The sequence below is a fragment of the Ranitomeya imitator genome, chromosome 8, assembly GCF_032444005.1.
Source record: "Ranitomeya imitator isolate aRanImi1 chromosome 8, aRanImi1.pri, whole genome shotgun sequence".
Taxonomy (NCBI): domain Eukaryota; kingdom Metazoa; phylum Chordata; class Amphibia; order Anura; family Dendrobatidae; genus Ranitomeya; species Ranitomeya imitator.
The window spans coordinates 128,576,810-128,592,889 of NC_091289.1; positions in this window are offsets into that span (position 1 = coordinate 128,576,810).

A 16,080-nucleotide genomic window follows, 5' to 3' on the forward strand; every position below is an offset into this window, starting at 1 on the left:
AATGTCATTCATTTAACAAACTTCCCAGTGAATTGTTTTATAGAAGCATAGCTAAATTTGTTAATAAGGGTAATGAAATATTTGCATAGAGCTAAACAGAGGACCAACAGAGGCAATGTTATTGGTGAGCCCTTGGTTCCTTAGGCTACTTTCACACTAGCGTCGGTACGGGGCCATCCCCATGCTTCGGCCCGACGTACCGACACAAACTGTGAAGAAAATGAATAACGTGGGCAGCGGATGCAGTTTTACAACGCATCCGCTGCCCCATTGTAAGGTGTGGGGAGGAGTGGGCGGAGTTCCGGCCGTGCATGCATGGTCGGAAAAAGCGGAACCGATGGACAAAAAAAGTTGCATGCAAAGTTTTTTTGTCCCGACGGACTGCAAAAACATGACGCATCCGTCGCACGACGGATGCAACGTGTGGCAATCCGTCGCAATGCGTCGCTAATAAAAGTCTATGGAGAAAAAACGCATCCTGCGGGCAACTTTGCAGGATGCATTTTTCTCCAAAATGACGCATTGCGACGGAGGCCAAACGACGCTAGTGTGAAAGTAGCCTTAGTCTGACACTGGGTTTACATGACATATGTCCTAAGTGTGAGTATGAATTTACATGTACACAATTTATGAATGGTCTGAATTCAGGATATTCCTCAAAAATATAGCATGTTTCAGAACACAAGGGCGATTGTGTACAGTTGCACATGGACCCCGTAGGTAAGAGGGCCAGTTTGACCTTCATAAGGGGGTGGAATCATGCGCTACGAGAAGCTATTGGACTGCAAAGGGACCATATATTTATCTTGCATAAGGGCCCTTTTCTGCCTGTGTTCCCCGTTATATATTTCAACTAGAAGGAAAAAGAATGTTATAGATTCAATTTGGTAAAGCAAAATGTATTGTTACTTTGAATAGACATTTTATGGAATAACAAATAAATAATTTGTAATAAAAATGAACCTTAAATACGTCTAATATTCTATGTGGAAAACATTTCCCAAATCACTGGAGTTAAATGAGTCTGTTGTCAAGAAAACACATAATCCCCTTATGGTATTAACCTCGTGTAGATTCTTCTTATTTTTACATTAGTGCATATTAATAAGGAGCCAACACATTGCACAGAACTCAGCACAGCAGAGCAACATAATAGCTACAATAACCTAATATAATGATACGGAGAATACAGAATTAGTCCTCATTGTAAATGTTTACTGACTCAGAATCTAGTGCTAAAATGTTTTAATAAAGAACTAATGAATACAATGTACATTGCAGTCAGCGTTAAATCTGGATAACTCTGCTCGAACATTTTTCTTGATAATATAAATATATTAAAGGTTTAAATACTTTCTTGATCATGTTCAGTAGATAAGTTTATTGTAGAAGAATATGATTTTATCTGGGAATGAAGGTGTTACTTATATAAGTTTGACATTTACATATATGAAAATATTGTATCTATTTTGAAAGACTTTTTTTAACCTATTCAGTACTGTTATCAAAGGTTGAGATCGAACTATAAATTAGGTTTTAGATGCAATTGTTAAATAGATGTTGAGGACTTTTGAAGAAAACCTTTGCATAGTCTGCACATGGACTTCTATACTCGTGTATTTCAAGCCATTGATGAAACCATTAATTCTGACAAATTTTCCAACTCCATTTGCAGAAAGGCAGTCCCACTCTTGAAAGGAAACTTCACAATCCCTCATGTTGCCTGCAGACACTCATCATTGTTCAATATTCTTTCTGTTGCAGCCAAAAAGTGGACTAATAAACCAAAAGCACATGCTGCCATTTTCCTCAGTTCCTATGTTTTTGTGTTTAGTTGAATCATTTCACCTTGCGTCCATGTTGATGGTATGCTTTTGTGGCACACATTTTTTCTTGAACGCCACTTCTGACCAGACTTTTCTTAGCTGATGACACTGCAGGAAATCTTCCGATTTCGAAGGGAATGAATCAATGATGTGTCTTTTATCTCCTACTCTGTTTCCTTGGATGAGCCCTGCATCTTTGTTTTTCAATGCTGACCATTTCTTTGTGTCCTCAGTGCTGAGAGATACAGGCAGATACATATCCAGCATTCAAAGTCATTAGGGAGGCGTCTGATCGCCTCCAAATTTATTCTGCAAAAGGACAGTGACCCCAAATGTACAAATAATTATATTAATAATTATCTTTAACATAAAGAAGAACAAAGAGTCATGGAAGTGGTGATATGGCCCCCATATAACCCTGATCTCAACATCATTGAGTCTGTCTGGGATCACATGAAGAGACAGAAGGATTTGCATGTGCAACATCCACAGGTGAACTGTGGTTTGTTTTTGAAGATGTTTGGAAACAACCTCTCTGCTGTTTTTTCAAAAATTGCAAACAAGTTACTCTAGAAGAATGTGATGCTGTTTTGAAGACAGATGGTGGTTATCTTACATATTGATTTTATTTAGATTTACACTTTGAATATTGTTTATTGATAAAAATATACTACTAACATTTGTATTTTCAAATGTAGTTCCACTGCCCCCGTACCAGGCGATGCCCACTTTCTCCCAAATTTGGTTGGCCTACAGCTTTAGTTGCTCTTGCTGGTGTAGTCTGCAGTCAAAGCTGACGATGAATACCACGACGTAACATGTGTATCTAGCTCCACCCAGCAACAACCACTCATTCCCTCGTCAAGGTCTGAAGTACCCAAAGCCATTCCCCCCCGGGATTGAGCTTGGCCCTCTGGAAACACATTTCTACATTTCTACATTATGGCTTCTGCTTGCACATGTCACTTTTTATGTTTGATTTTGTTATTGTTTTTATGTATCGTATGTGCACCTACATTGCCACTGAACACCTATTTGTGTTTTCAATAAAGTGTTTTTACTATCATTATTTGATCATTCTTATTATTGACCACTTTTCTAATTTTATTTTTTTATTCACAGACTGAGACTACCACTCTTACTTTCAATGTGCTTCAGCATTGCCGTAATATATCAGAATCATATAAGGCCTTTTTCCATCCCTATGTGGAATGAGCTGTGCACTTTGACCTCTTATCCCTATACTATAAAAGCCTAAAATGGTGCCGCTTGGCCTGCCGCCATCTTTTATAGTCCCTGTGATAGCCCCACTTAATGACGGTGCTAGAACATCTGATGCGATTGCTGCAGGGCATTATAGGGAAGCCTGCCTGGCTATTCATGATGTCATGAGCCTTCTCTTGTCTCTCAGTATTAAGCAGTAAGTGAAACACCTTCCCTTATTTGCCAATTCTTGTAAATCAAATCACAGATTGTTTGAATTCTCAGAAAAATGTGAATCTCGGGAAATTCAACTATAAGTTGGTCCTCCATGAAACGATTCACTCATCTCCAGTTGTGACTATTACTCCTGCTTCCTCGATGATGATGATGAAAATAATAACAAATGTTGTATGTCCCAAGTTAAACAGTTTATTCTCCCACAATGTGCTGATTATTCTGAAAGCTTAAATTTGCAACATGAACAAAAAATGTGACTGTGAAACGTGCTACAGATGTCCTGTTATACTATTTTACTCAAGTGACTGTCCCAACTAATTGAAAAACTATTATTACTGTACCTCTTTGTATACTGAAACCATTAAACTTGGATTACTAAAAGTGATTATTACAAATAATTTATGTGCCTCTCAATGAGAAAATATTTACAGTGCATTGCGAAAGTGTTCGGCCCCCTGGAACTTTTCAACCTTTTCCCACATATCATGCTTCAAACATAAAGACACCAAATGTACATTTTTTGTGTAGAATCAACAACGAGTGGTACACAATTGTGAAGGTGAATGAAATGTATTGGTTATTTTAAATTTTTTGGGAAATTCAAAAACTGAAAAGTGGGGCGTGCAATATTATTCGTCCCCTTTACTTTCAGTGCAGCAAACTCACTGCAGAAGTTCAGTATGGATCTCTGAATGATCCAATGTTGTCATAAATGCCTAATGATGATAAATATAATCCATCTGTGTGTAATCAAGCCTCCGTATAAATGCACCTGCTCTGTGATAGTCTCAGGATTCTGTTTGAAGCACAGAGGAACACAACAGGCAGGTCCGTGATACTATTGTGGAGAAGATTAAAGCCGGATTTGGATATAAAATGATTTCCAAAACTTTAAACGTCCCAAGGAGTACTATGCAAGCGATGATATTGAAATGGAAGGAGTATCATTCCACTGCAAATCTAGCAAGACCCGGCCGTCCCTCTAAACTTTCATCTCAAACAAGGAGAAGACTGATCAGAGATGCAGCCAAGAGGCCCATGAACACTCTGGATGAACTGCAGAGATCTACAGCTGAGGTGGGACAGTCTGCCATAGGACAACAATCAGTCGTACACTGCACAAATCTGGCTTTTATGGAAGAGTGGCAAGAAGAAAGCCATTTCTCAAAGATATCCATAAAAAAGTGTCTTTTAAAATTTTGCAACAAGCCACCTGGAAGACAAACCAAACCTGTGGAAGAAGGTGCTCTGGTCAGATGAAACCAAAAATTGAACTTTTTGGCAGCATTGTTAAACGATATGTTTGACATAAAGGCAACACAGCTCATCACCCTGAACACACCATCCCGACTGTCAAACATGGTGGTGGCAGTATCATAGTTTGGGCCTGCTTTTCTTCAGCAGGGACAGGGAAGATGGATAAAATTAATAGGAAGATGGATGGAGCCAAATACAGGACCATTCTTGAAGAAAACCCATTTGAGTCTGCAAAAGACCTGAGACTGGGACGGAGATTTGTCTTCCAACAAGACAATGATCCCAAACATAAAGCAAAATCTACAATGGAATGGTTCACAAATAAATGTATCCAGGTGTTAGAATGGCCAAGTCAAAGTCCTCAATCCAATCGAGAATCTGTGGAAAGAGCTGAAAACTGCTGTTCACAAACGATCTGCATCAAACCTCACTGAGCTCAAGCTGTTTGCCAAGGAAGAATGGGCAAGAATTTCAGTGTCTCGATGTACAAAACTGATAGAGACATACCTCAAGCGACTTGCAGCTGTAATCACAGCAAGAGGTTGCGCAACAAAGTATTAGGTTAAAGGGGACAAATAATATTGCACGCCCCACTTTTCAGTTTTTGAATTTCCACAAAAATTTTAAATAACCAATAAATTTCGTTCAGCTTCACAATTGTGTTCAACTTGTGGATTCTACACCTAAAATTTACATTTGGCATCTTTATGTTTGAAGCATGATTTGTGGGAAAAGGTTGAAAAGTTCCAGGGAGCCAAATACTTTCACAAGGCACTGTATATTCTGGGTGTAGCATCCTTTTTACCTTTGTAGTCTAGTACACTAAAATGTAGTTACATCAAAGCAGTTTGATTCATTATTACAGTAGCACCTAATAAGGTTAAATTCTGTTTTGTTTAAGTAGGCTGGTGTGAATATTTTAAAATTAATGAAATAAAAATATGCTTAGCTTTATTCTAACATTAAAATACTAAATTAAGACTGACCTCCTATAATAGTCTGATGCACTGACAGCTAACATTCTTAGGACTTTTGACTATATACTTAATTATTGCTATCTAAAGGTTGAGGGGGTACAAAAGAATCATGTCATGAGGTTTTAAGAGTTGGAAAGTATGGATCGCACCAGGTATTTCAAACAATATTTTAGATGATTGAGCCGGGTGCTCCTCAGTGGTATAACTTAAAGCTCATGAGCCCCAATGTAAAAGCCAATAATTATTGCAAGTCTTTGATACTATTGGTCTATTCATATAGGCCCAAGAGACTTTTGAGCAACAAGGTCTGGGTGTGATTGTAACCCATATACCTAAAGTAATCACACCCCTGCTGCTCAATCTTAGGCACAAGTGAGTACTTATTGAAGTGCTGCTGTATATTCATCTTCACCACCTGTCATTCACTGATGTAATACAATTATTGGTTTCTTTCACTATACAAGACCAGTTGGCATTTTAACATTGACCATTTCACCATTCTAGACTTTAAGGAACCTTAGTCAAGGACTAATATAACCATTTTTACAATACTCCAGACCACTAGTGCTATTTCCAAGAACCCACTCACACCCATAGACCAGGAATAAAAATGTATTATCTGTCAACTGTCAAATATTTTATCTAGCTCTAAGCTCCCTTATACCTCTCTAGAAATATTCAATACTATTCGCCATGAAATCACTGGCTAAAGGAAATAGGTGGCTAGAAATTCTATATACGGCAGTATAAGCCATTATCAAGGAATGGTGGAGTGGTCTTTTCTATAATAAATGAGTCTTGGAAGTTGCATCCTTATGATTCATGCCATACAGGTTCTACTACTACTTTCCTAAAATGAAGGATCCATGACCTTGACAGAACTGATTAGACTGATAATTCCTCTCATTTGCTGTAGACTGCAAACATTATATTAAGAACCCTGCCCTTACTGAACACTGGAATTAATTATAATCGTCTGACTACATTTAAGTAACACTGAAAAATTATTCCTAATTTCATTACATTAATCCCTGTTGGTTTGTTTGCGAAACGTCCTCATAAAAGGAACAGAAATCACGCTATTGTCAATAAGACCTGTTGCGTGGCAAATTCTCCAACCTATCTCATGGAGCTAAGCTGATGAAGAAGAATTGATTAGCTACAAGCAAGGCTTTCAGGGCAAAACAATCTAGGCTGGGAATAATTGTCATATCAGAGGATGGAGCACAAACAGATTTTGTAGGGTAAGCAGGAAAGCATATTTATTTAGATCTGAACCTAGTCTTTGACATGTACAGCTGGGAAAACTAATCCACATCATTACGAGACACAGGTGGACTAGGTTTTCACCAGGATGAAAATCTGTTTAATCAAGAGCAGCAGAGACCTAGAAACTGACGAAAAACAAATGTTGTTCCTCCAGGGACACAAATTGGTCAATGTAATTGACATTTGTCTACTGCAAGGAAATGGTCCAGTTTAACTTCAAACTTAAAAGACCTCCCACTCAACATTAGACTTTGTTTTTTTCACCCCCTCCCTGGCTAGAATCCAATTTTCATTTTAGTAAATTGAACACAATTTTCCCAAAAATGTGACTATTTTGTCAATAAATTGGGTGATTATTTTAAATTGTTTTAACCCCTTCCTTCACATTACACAGGATAATTAACTTCAATCTAAAAAAATATTTTTTCAAAAATACAGAACGCAAGGAATTTTAATTAATGTATGTATTGACTTCTACCACTTCTTTCACACCCACGTCTAATCATTTAAAAGCACTTTGAATTAAAGTTATGCAATAAAGAATTTACACAAGTGTCAGTTGTTAATTTTCTTATGCAGCATATTAGGCCAGGGTCAGATGATTGTATGAAAAATTGTCAGATTTTCATCCAGAAAACAATTTTCATCTGTATTGTCATCCAGTTGCCATCCATGTGTCCGTATTTTACGTCTATGTGATATACGTACGTTATCTGTATTTTTTCATCAACATTTCAGAATGTACATAATCAAATAGAATTTCTAAGGATAATCATGACAATGTATCAGTAATCAGATGAAATAATGATGATTTCATTTGGGATCACATTTTTTAGAGCACACATTCCCTTGAAATAGCGAGTATCTTTCAATATATAGATGAGAATAATGCACATGCTGCATTTTTTTCCTTGTAAATACATCGTTATTGGAACAGGCATATTAAGTTACACTGTTACACAGGTCAGTGTGCTGTCCGATTTTTACTCAGACAGCATAAGTCCATATAATACGCTTGTTTGAATGAGCCCTTAGGGTATGAAACTCTTCATTTGATCAGCTGAATGTCACAATATCTATCTATTATTCTAAGAACAACAACAATGGGATGCTAAATGGTTCAATCCCCAAAACCACAGATTTAGGGATGCAAACTAAAGTCTCAAGTTATTTTAAAGTTTAATAAAAATGTTGGGTCTATGGAAAACATAAAGATTAATGTCGATTTACTGCCAGCATATCTGAAATTATTGTAGCTTTTCCCCTTATTTCATTGAGGAAGATTTATTAACATCCTGTATTACTTTGAAGCTAACACAGTCCACAGTCACTTACTTAAAAAAAATGATAAAGAATTTCTCGAAAGCAGTTCTAAATACTGCATATTAATACAATTTCTTTAATAAGTCTGTACTGACTCAAAGAACATTGCAGCTTTATTGAATTATGCGCATATTGGCTGCAAGTCAGCAAAGGGTAGCAAGAAGTGCTTTAAAATATCCTGGTAGATGGCTGCATTGACTTTGGTCTTGATAAAACATAGTGGACCTACACCAGCAGATGACATGGCTGCCCAAACCATCACTGATTGTGGAAACTTCACACTATACCTCCAGCAGCTTGGATTGTGGCCTCTCCAGTCTTCCTCCAGACTCTGGAACCTTGATTTCTAAATGAAATGCAAAATTTACTTTCATCTGAAAACAACACCTTGGACCACTGAGCAACAGTCCAATTCTCCTTGGCCCAGGTTAGATGATTCTGGCGTTGTCTATTGGTCATGAGTGGCTTGACGCAAGGAATGTGACACTTATAGCCCATGTCCTGGATACGTCTGTGTGTGGCGGCTCTTGAAGCAATGACTCAGCAGCAGTCCACTCCTTGTGAATCTCCTCCAAATTTGTGAATGGCCTTTTCTTAACAAATCTTTCAAGGCTGCGGTTATCCCAGTTGCTTGTGCTCCTTTTTCTACCACAATTTTTCCTTCCACTCAACTTTCCATTAATTTGCTTGGATACAGCACTCTGTGAACAGCCAGCTTCTTTAGCAATGGCCTTTTGTGGCTTACCCTCCTTGTGGAGTGTGTCAATGACTGCCTCCTGGACATCTGTCAAGTCAGCAGTCTTCCCCATGATTGTGGAGCCTACTGAAAACAGACTAAAGGTACCGTCACATTAAGCGACGCTGCAGCGATATAGACAACGCGATGCCGATCGCTGCAGTGTCGCTGTTTAGTCGTTGTGTGGTCGCTGGAGAGCTGTCACACAGACAGCTCTCCAGCGACCAACGATGCCGAAGTCCTCGGGTAACCAAGGTAAACATCGGGTTACTAAGCGCAGGGCCGCGCTTAGTAACCCGATGTTTACTCTGGTTACCATTGTAAATGTAAAAAAACACTACATACTTAAATTCTGGTGTCTGTCGCGTCCCCCGGCATCAGCTTCCCTGCACTGTGTAAGCGCCGGCCGTAAAGCAGAGCGGTGATGTCACCGCTGTGCTCTGCTTTACGGCCGGCCGGCGCTGACACAGTGCAGGGAAGCGGATGCCGGGGGACGCGACAGACGCCGGAATGTAAGTATGTAGTGTTTTTTTTTACATTTACAATGGTAACCAGGGTAAATATCGGGTTACTAAGAGCGGCCCTGCGCTTAGTAACCCGATGTTTATACTGGTTACAAGTGAACACATCGCTGGATCGGCGTCACACACGCCGATTCAGCGATGTCAGCGGGTGATCCAGCGACTTAATAAAGTTCCAGACTTTCAGCTCCGATCAGCGATGTCACAGCAGGATCCTGATCGCTGCTGTGTGTCAAACACAACGATATCGCTATCCAGGACGCTGCAACGTCACAGATCGCTATCGTTATCGTTCTAAAGTTGCTCAGTGTGAAGATACCTTAAGGGACCTTTTTAAATGCTTGGTAAGCCTTTGCAGGTGTTTTATTGTTATTGTTCTTCTAATTAACTGAGATAGTGACTTTTGGGTTTTTGTTGTCTGTAAGCCATAATCATCAACATTAACAGAAATTAAACACTTGAAATAGATCACTCTGTTTGTAATGACTCTATATAATATATGAGTTTCACTTTGTGTATTGAAGAACTGAAATAAATTAACTGTTTTGATGATATTCTAATTTTGTGAGAAGCACCTGTACCTTTTGCCTTTTAAAGAATCATGCAGAAGAGAACATTCTTGGTCCAAGTGCGATCCGACAAAATATTGGATCGTGCTCGGACCATTATTCTTTGAAGCCGTGCTAATGTCTGATTTTTTGCTCAGACTGATTCTGTTTTTGGAAAAAAAATCACAGAATGCATCATTTACATACAAGTCAATAAGTCCATCTGAAAAATCGGACAGCTCTCACATGACATCTAAGTGCAGTGTGATTTTCCCAGACTGACAGAATGAAGAAGATAAAGATTTTTTTTTCCATTTTCGCCACATCTGAGAAAATCGGATCACACTGTGATCCCAGTCTGATCAAACTCTTATTGCAGTGTGATTAGCATGATCAGACCTATTTTCTCAGATGAGAAAATCTAAGGCTGTCTGACTCTGGCCTCACAAGAAATCAGTCTGCGAATTTTCCCCTTTTAAATCAATGAGCTTTGAATACAACCCCTGGCAAAAATTATGGAATCACCGGCCTTGGAGGATGTTCATTCAGTTGTTTAATTTTGCAGAAAAAAAGCAGATGAAAGACATGGCACAAAACTACAGTCATTTCAAATGACAACATTCTGGCTTTAAGAAACAGAAATCAAGAACAAATATTGTGGTAGTCAATAATGGTTACTTTTTTTAAACAAAGCATAGGGAAAAAATTATGGAATCACTCAATTCTGAGGAAAAAATTATGGAATCATGAAAAACAAACAAACAAAAATACACTCCAAAACATCACTAGTATTTTGACGCACCACCTCTGGCTTTTATTACAGCTTGCAGTCTCTGAGGCATGGACTTAATGAGTGTCAAACAGTACTCTTCATCAATCTGGCTCCAACTTTCTCTGATTGCTGTTGCCAGATCAGCTTTGCAGATTGGAGCCTTGTCATGGACCATTTTCTTCAACTTCCACCAAAGATTTTTAATTGGATTATGATTCGGACTATTTGCAGGCCATGACACTGACCTTATGTGTCTTTTTGCAAGGAATGTTTGCACAGTTTTTGCTCTATGGCAGGATGTGTTACCATCTTGAAAAATGATTTTTATCATCCCCAAACATCCTTTCAATTGATGAGATAAGAAAAGTGTCCAAAATATCAACATAAACTTGTGCATTTATTGAAGATGTAATAACAGCCATCTACCCAGTGCCTTTATCTGACATGAAGCCCCATATCATCAATGACTGTGGAAATTTGCATGTTCTCTTCAGACAGTCATCTTTATAAATCTCATTGGAATGGCACCAAACAAAACTTCCAGCATCATCACCTTGCCCAATGCAGATTCGTGACTCATCACTGAATATGCCTTTGATCCAGTGATCCACAGTCCACGATTGCTTTTCCTTAACCCATTGTAACCTTGTTTTTTTCTGTATAGGTGTTAATGATGGCTTTCATTTAGCTTTTCTGTATGTAAATCCCTATTTCCTTTAGGCAGTTTCTTACAGTTCGGTCACAGATGTTGACTCCAGTTTCCACCCATTCGTTCCTCATTTGTTTTGTTGTGCACTTCCTGTTTTGGAGACATATTGCTTTAAGTTTCCGATCTTGATGCTTTGATGTCTTCCTTGGTCTACCAGCATGTTTGCCTTTAACAACCTTCCCATGTTGTTTGAATTTGGTCCAGATTTTAGACACAGCTGACTGTGAACAACCAACATCTTTTGCAACATTGTATGATGATTTACCCTCTTTTAAGAGTTTGATAATCCTCTCCTTTGTTTCAAATAACATCTCTCATGTTGGAGCCATGATTCATGTCAGTCCACATGGTGCAACAGCTCTCCAAGGTGTGATCACTCCTTTTTAGATGCAGACTAACAAGCAGATCCAATTTGATGCAGGTGTAATTTTTGGGTATGAAAATTTACACACTGACTCCTGTCAATGCTGGGTTCTCAGGGAAAGCTGGCTCACTGGGATCACCATCCTTGTCTTAGGCTCTGTAGATGTAGCCTCTCCATGCGCTTCCAGGAAGTCCCAACACAGGCACTTCCAACACACAGGCCATCAGTCCTTGGTCTCACCAGGTGCTAGCAGGTCTTCAGTCCATCTCAGGACAGTCCAACACCCTGACCATTCCAGGACTCACACTCTCTCCAGGTGCTTGCAGGACTCCAGTCCATCCCAGGACAATCCAACAACCTGAGCATTCAGGTCCACAGTCTCTCTAAGTGCTTCAAGGACATCTCCACTCACAGGAGACTCCAACACCGACCGTCCAGGTCCACTGTCTCTCAGGTGCTTCCAGGAAGACTCCACTCACAGGAGCTTCCAACAGAGACCACCAGGACCTTGCACATGGACCAAACAGATCCATACACTCTAGCCATGTGACCAGACCTCAGTTGCATCATATGGTTGTAACCACTCCCCTAGATGGGAGTGTGTGTGGTTAGCCAGTCCCGCCCAGCTCACCAGCTAATCCTATAAGCCCGCCCTTAAAAGTTAGCACAACAAACTCTTGTGGAACTATAAGTCCCAGCATAACCATATCATTTTGAGCTTACAGCACAGAGCACCTCTGCGACACATACCGGCCATTTACAATCCTGCTGGACTTTTTCTCATCACCATAATTATGCCTCCAAGCGCATCCTGAAGCACACCCCTGACTGTAACATGGGTCACCACACCACATACCCTCTCCCTCTGTTCAAACTTACGGGGTTGAACACATGACATAAACCATGGGTCCCGATGCTGGGTACCCATGTCACCTTGCCCTGCAAGTTGAGAGGAACATCTCATTCAGTTTTGTGCATCATTCAGCATCACACCTTTGTTAGGCCTCCCTCGCCCCCAGCAGTCAGTATGTCGGCCCTGGGCTTCAGCCCCCGAGTCACTATCCGTCTGTGTCACCAGACCATTTTTTGTCAACCCACTCTCCAAGTGTACACCTTCATTTGACCTTTCTTTCCATGGCCGCCTCCTACTGTTGCGGTCATGAGTCCACAGACCAGTCGAGCCTACTGTCTGGTCTGAATCGGACTCTTCATTACTATGTCTGCTACCGGGTCTCCCATCTGAGTCATTCAGTCTTGAGCTAACAGAGGAGTCACTACTTTGAACTATTCCATTCTTTAGGGAATCTTTTCGTATCTCCATACCCTGGGTTGGAAGCAGTCACCATCTTATATTCTGCAGCTGTTTATTAATCTTCAGACGATCCAGTCTTAGGTGTTTTATCTCCTTCAGATATGTCACCCGGTATTCAAGAAGCATCCAAATGTTCCTAAGGCTTTCTACTGAGCCAATTACAACAAATGGAACCATCCCATCGTCACCAATTACCTGGACTTCACCATCATCTGGAATCCTCACTCTTGCCACACTGGATCTATTCACCAGGTCCTGCATCACTTTTCCAAATCTACCAATGACTTTCCCCACTAGATTTCTGGGTACTCGAACAACGTCTTCCACAAAGCCCAGCCGACTTTGAGCCGTCCTGGCATGTTCCAAACGTCGAGAGGCTTCCTTATTCCTCACCAGGATCATATGTTTAGTGTGAAGACATTGTAGGTGCATATCCTTCAGGATATCCTTCACTGTGACTTCCCTAGTCGACAGTATCACCAACTCTTTCATCTCTGGTGCCAAGTTCACACTACGTGCTTCGACCCCCTTCTTAAAGGCTGCATGCACACCTTCACTGGTACAGGCTTCTTGCACTTCTTTGGTCCTCATCTATCACGGTCTTGAAGAGCGAGGTCTCACTCTCTTCATGAATGGACTGCTCCCTTTTTGCCTCTGAGCTTTCCATCAAGACATCTGCCACAACCGGATGACTGCCTTGTTCTGCTTTTAGCGCCAATTCTTCCTCCAATTTACACTCTTCCAGATCTCTGGCCAGGTTGGGCATTGGCAGCTTCACTTCGTTACCACTCTGACACTGCCGCTGTGAGTCTGTGACCAGCATCTCCTTCTCATGCAGAAGACCACTTAATGCTTTCCTGAACACTTCCACATCTTCCCTTAAGGCTTTATTCACATTTTGCCACGTTGACAGGTGACCTCGGAGCTCAGAGACTTCCTTCTCCAGCTCATTCACCCTGTGCTCAGCTGCTTGTCTCAGATGCCTTAACTCGGCCTGTAAATTTGAAACCTTTTGCTTCTCATGAGACAAATCATTATCGAGATCCTGGACTTCCTCTTTATCAATCTTTTCAGAGGGTGCAATTTGTTCAGCCCCTTTGCCTCTTTTATGTCTCCGGCGATGGGAGGAAGACTTGCCACTTGCACTTGAGTCAGCCATACTGCATTCTTTTCCGCTGGCAACCTCATCTGAATGGGAGTCATCACCATCTGGTAAGTCATCTTGGAACCAGCAGTCGCCACTTACACAGGTCATATTTTCTGATATGGCTGCCCCGCCATCCTGACATCACCATGTGAAGCACTGTCGTTCCCCTGTGTCAGTGTTTCTGTCAGCACAACATTGTACTCAGTTCTAGAGGTTGCTACTGGCAATGACCTGTCACAGTCACCCCCGAAGTCTGTGTCACACCCAGCAGTATGGTGAACCCTCAAGTTCCTTTCTAACCGGGTGTCAGCTCCACAGGTTTTATTTACCACATCACTATCAGTAATTTTGGGAGGTATTATTGTCTTAATGTATGCCCCTGCAACAGTATAGAGACTTCCATCCTCCTGCTGTAGAGGAACGCCCTCCTCCCACAAGACTGAGAATAACTTAGAGTCCCAGCCTACTATCACTGGACAGGGTAGATTTGGGACTATGGCTGCCTCAAGATTTGTATAGCCCTTGCCCGTCTCAAGGTACACCCGGGCCACTGAATACATCTTAGTGTCCACATGGATGCAGCTGACCTCGATCTTTTCAGACCTTACAAATTGATCATCTCCAGACTTTACCAAGGTCACCGAGCTCCCCGAATCAACCAGACCAAATACATCTTCTACCTCTGCGTTTAACTCCAGAACACACCCACGTAGCCTCTCGCCAGGAGTATAGTTCTTATGGCAGATTGGACATGCATAGTAGTGTTAAGCCACCTCCCTATTGTTCGGGTTTGGTTTGGTTCGTCGAACAGGGACGTGTTCGAAGAAATGTTCTTCGAACCCCATTGAAACCAATGGCAGGCAAACAGAAACACATACAAACCCATGGAAAACACATAGAAAACACCTTAAAAGGTGTCCAAAAGCTGACAAACTGCTCAGAAGACACAACAAACACATGGAAAAGTCACAACTACATATAGTCATGTGAAAAGAAAAGAGGTGGAGGAGTAAAAGGAGGAGGAGACACAGATATAGGCATGTCATGCCCTTCTAAAATCAAGAAAGGCTAGAGTAAAAATCTAAACTCACTTTATCAACACCCAGACGTCTTGACAAAAAAAAGAAGAAAATAAATATCTTTAGGTAGAATGGCGGCGGGTCCATTCAGAACACTTTCCTTAGAAGACATAGTGGTATCCCAGTTGGGAGTTGTGCCAAAAAATGAATACATTCAGACTAATCCACCATTTGTCATATCCAAGGGTCAGGTCAGTAAACGACAACATCGACGCGGAACCAAGTACAGTACTATGTACTATACCTCCTTTGATGAGGCAATCAGGTGGATCAAGAAGTTGATAATGGGCACCCTAATGGCCAAAACAGACATTAAGGGGGCGTTCCAGTTTCTACCTGTGCCTCCGAATAGTGTCCTCCCATTGGGCTGCTTCTGAGAAGGAGCATACTACATAGATCGCTGTTTGCCCATGGGGTGCTCCATATCCTGCTCATTATTTGAGGCGTTTAGTTGCTTCCTCGAATTTGTCGTCATGGACGTTTGTAAGGCGGCACATATTATCCATTACCTCGACGACTTCTTATACCTGGGCCCAAAAGATTCGCCACAGTGTGAAAACACGTGGTAGTCCACCTGTGAGAAGGAGAGAGCTGGAGGGAGAGTGAACACCCCAGAGCCGAGGGGTTAGATTGAGAAAGAAAGAAGGCAGTGTAGCTTGCTTCATGGGTGGGGTACTCTGCTGAGTAGCAGAAATTGCTACTAGGACAAAAGGATTTCCTGGGCCAAATGCCATTAAAAAATATTAATTAGATCAACAGGCGGTGTAGCTTGCTTCATGGGTGGGGTACGCTGCTGAGTA